This window comes from Psammomys obesus, unplaced genomic scaffold (genome assembly GCF_907164565.1).
Source record: "Psammomys obesus unplaced genomic scaffold, mPsaObe1.curated_primary_1811, whole genome shotgun sequence".
Taxonomy (NCBI): Eukaryota; Metazoa; Chordata; class Mammalia; order Rodentia; family Muridae; genus Psammomys; species Psammomys obesus.
The window spans coordinates 14,535,104-14,539,084 of record NW_026596109.1 but is presented as its reverse complement, the minus strand read 5'-3'; the positions used below and the strand labels follow the sequence as shown (position 1 = coordinate 14,539,084).

Genomic DNA, 3,981 nt, shown 5'->3' with positions numbered 1-3,981 from the left:
GAGAGAGAGAGAGAGAGAGAGAGAGAGAGAGAGAGAGAGAGAGAGAGTAGATAGATAGACAGACAGACAGACAATAGACAAGGAGACAGGTAGATAGAACTGAAAGCAGCCTAGGTCTAAGCCCAGGGAACACATTTCTTTCTACTTTGAAAAGGAAACATCCGTTAAAAGCTAGAGGATCTGACACCCTCTTCTGGCCTCCCTGGGCATTGCATGCACCTGTGCACAGACAGACATAGAGGCAAAACATCCACACACATAAAATATAAAAAATAAAAAGAGAAAGAGAGAGTTAAAGGATCTGGGTGTTGTGGTGGTCCATACCTGTCACGTCAGCACCCAGAAGGCAGAGGCAGGGAGGTTGCTGCAAATCCAAGGCCATTTTGAGCTACATAGTACCAGACAATTCATGGCAATACTGCATAGCAAGATCTTGTGCTGTCTCAGAGAGAGAGAGAGAGAGAGAGAGAGAGAGAGAGAGGGAGAGAGAGAGAGAGGCAAACAGAGATGCAAAAAAAATAAAAACAGAAGGAGGAGGAGAAAATGTGCTAGCATTCAATGAAACTCAGTAGATAACATTAGATTTTACTCTGGAAGTTAACAGGAGACATTTTAGTGGGCTTTTAAAGGTGAAAACTCAAGAGAAATGGTGTGAGAATAAGTTTAAAAGCAAAGAAGTATAAATAGCCACTGTGAGAAATCTCTCTAGATTTGTGTCAGTCAAGCTGGAGTGGCTGAAGAACTTAGGCCGATGGACAGACTCCAGTTCCAGTGAGCTTTAGGCTGATGAAGGATACAACACAAAGAAGGAACCTCTGAGGCTGCTGGGCTTTGGGAGTGGTACCACTGGATAGACTGGGGAGATGTCCCGGAGAAAGGAGAGAGGCAATCTCCAGTAACAACAGGTGGCTGAGCCTTGTTAGGAGGGATGGTAGCAAAGCTCGGCACTGTGCAGTGGTCAGGTGGATGGGTGAAAAGTCAGTAACTATCTCTGTTCCTCCAGAGGGGGATCTGAGCCCTCACCTATGCTCCTCCTGAACCTGTGTCAGCCCTGACACTGACAGATGGAGTCTTATCCTTGACCTTACACGGAGCCCAGACCCATAAGCTAAGTGCTCAATTCTGCCAAGCCACTTCCCTTCTTCCCAAAGAATACCCTGGGGGGAAAAACAGAGGGTTCAACACAAGTTTCCACAGTGAGGAAAACCACTGAAGCAACATGGAGCTTAGAGGTGCCCAGAGCTGGGTATTGCTTTCCTAACCCTGCTGGAAAAGGAAGTCTCCAGGAGCTGTTAGGGGTATGTACAAGAAACACATTAGTGGAGAAGAATCATAATGCATGTGGGTCTCCAAAAAGTTCTTTCTTCCTTCCTTCCTTCCTTCCTTCCTTCCTTCCTTCCTTCCTTCCTTCCTTTCTTTCTTTCTTTCTTTCTTTCTTTCTTTTTTTCTTCCTTCCTTTCTTTCTTTCTTTTTTTTCTTCCTTCCTTCTTTCTTTCTTTCTTTCTTTCTTTCTTTCTTTCTTTCTTTCTTTCTTTCTTTCTTTCTCTCTTTCTCTCCCTTCCGTCTTTCTTTCCTTCCTTCTTTTCTTTCTTTCTTTCTTTCTTTCTTTCTTTCTTTCTTTCTTTCTTTCTCTCTCTCTCTTTCTCTCCCTTCCTTCCTTCCTTCCTTCCTTCCTTCCTTCCTTCCTTCCTTCCTTCCTTCCTTTTTTCCTTCCTTTCTTTCTTCCCCAATGGAGCAAGAGCAGAAACTCACTGAGGCTGGCAATCAGGTCAGAAAAATGAAAGTGACAGAGCCTAAGCAGGCTGGGTATGGTTTTGGTGTTTCATTTCAGTAAGAGAGCTGAGGCTCCTTCAGTTTTTGTCCCTTACAAAGACCCTAACAAGGCTAAATACATTTGTACATTTATGTGGCAATCAAAGTTTATAGATATTTAAAAAAAAAATCCAGTGACTAGGTAGGGCATCACAACCTGGTAGCTGAACCTCCCGACACTTCCTTATTTGTGAAGTCAGAGTAGTAGTACTATGTAGCCCACAGGTCTATAACAGGGATGGAGTAGGATGATGACTAGGTTGTACTTTGTGTACTGTAAAGCGCTGTGGTATGGCTCTTAAGATCCTCATTAATAATAAGCAGAAGAAGAGGAAGAGAAAAAGAAAGAGGAGGAGCTAAGGAGCAGGAGGAGGAGGAGGGTTAGGTAGCCTCAAAATATCTCCTGTCCCAGGAGAAATACTTGGATTTTAAAAAGTCAGGAAGAGCATGCATGGACACCATTTGGTTGGAAGCTTCTATGGAGCGTGTGCATCAGAGCAGAACTCAGTCCTGCTGATTGAATTGGGAAAGACGCACTTTGCCCAGCGATGCTCCAATGACTAGCTGAATGAGTGACAAAGTCCAGCCAGCCCTGCTCCTTCCAGTGCTGCACATGTGACAGGCGTTGTATCTGTGACTCTCCTGGTGCCCACTGTCATGCTGCCTAGCCGTTTACTCACCAGATTCAGTGGTGGGGAGTCTGAGAAGTCTATGTCTGGCCTTTGTCCTTTCCATGGCACCTTTCAGTCCAGGTCTGCAGCCCGGCCTCTCTGCTATGAAAAGCCCTGTGTTTCACCACCAGGCTCATCCTGTCTAAGCAAATACACACCTTTATTTTCCTCAGTGCGGACTTTGGGCTGGATTCTCAACCCCACATGTTTGGAATCACCTTCTGGTTAATCTTGTTTGGACGCTGCTGAAGACATTTAGCGGGGAAGCCAGCTGTCCCCTGAGGCCGCCTGCTGCTCTCGTAGGTGCTCCTAGCGCTGCTGACCTGCCTATTTCACCAGCATCCACCTGCAGCTCATTCGGACCAGTCCCCGCCGCTCGCCACCCCCGCAGCTTCATGGAGCAGACTCCATTTTCTTGGTGGCGTTCATGCATAGATTTGGGTGCAGTGACCACGTACCCCTCGGCCTCTTTGTTTACCCTGCCGTTCCTTACTAAAAACGCTCTGTTTCTTCTCACCCGTTTGATCACTCTGCCCGAAATGTCTAGAAAGCGCTTAGCAGATTTGCTCTGACCCACTGATTTATCTTCATGCCTGAAGGGCTGAGATGATGATTGTTGAAGTGATCTGTTCAGAGACTTAAGCTTTTCTCTGACCGCATCCTCTCTGCTTCCCTGTACCGCAGTGACCTCTGCACAGAGCATGCACTTAGAATCTAGGTAGCATCTGTGGTGACAGAAGCTCATTAACTTCCTAACTTTTGTCAGAAAAATGTGTGGGGGTGTTATGCGGGTGAGTGAATTGTGAGTGTGTTTGTGAGTATGTGAGTATATGTGTGAGTGTGTGTATGTGTGAGTGTATAAGTGGGTGTGAGTGTATGAGTGTGTATTGTGAGAATGTGTGTGTTAGCATGAGCATGTGTGTATATGTGTGAGTGAGTGTGTGTGTGTGTGTGTGTGTGTGTATGTGTGTGTGTGTGTGTGTGTGTGTGTGTGTGTGTGTGTGTATCTTTGGCTTTGTTTTCTGCCTCTAGGCCTTTTCTTTATCTACCTACAATTTTCAGAATTTCCATCTTTTCCCTGCTCTCAAACCAGCAGTCCCCATGTAATCTGTCTAATGTCCATCATATCTCTTTCCCCCAAGACTTCCCAACATAGTGCAGCTGGAATGACCACTATCTCCAGCTACACCATAGAGCATTAGCCTAGGGCCAAAGACGTGAGTCTTTTAAGAGGATGATTCAAAGACTGGAGGGGGAAAGAGCCTGCTTAGACAGGCTTCAGGACCGTAAGAGCCATGTTATGTTTCTCCATTTTGTATGATTTATACTTCACATTTATCATCACGGTGACAGCTCACTGCTATGACTAATTGATATTATATTGGGGTGCTTGTTCTATTTCAGACATTTTAACAGTATATGGGAGTCCTAATTGTTTACCACCTCATAAACCCTTGGCCCCGCCAGCGTTTGTAATTAGAGCCCTTAGGTGGGGTGT

At 45.5% G+C, this 3,981-nt stretch overlaps 1 protein-coding gene across 5 annotated transcripts in view; it reads right to left on the bottom strand.

Annotated features, from left to right (window-relative positions):
* Trabd2b (TraB domain containing 2B) overlaps positions 1-2,596 on the bottom strand; it is a 221,977-nt gene extending 219,381 nt beyond the window's left edge. For all 5 annotated transcript variants that reach the window (XR_008722702.1, XM_055628800.1, XM_055628794.1 and 2 more), the window contains exon 1: positions 2,493-2,596. The gene's annotated coding sequence lies outside the window, so the exon portion shown is untranslated. The remainder of the gene's footprint in view (positions 1-2,492) is intronic.
* Between the last annotated feature and the right edge of the window lie 1,385 nt (positions 2,597-3,981).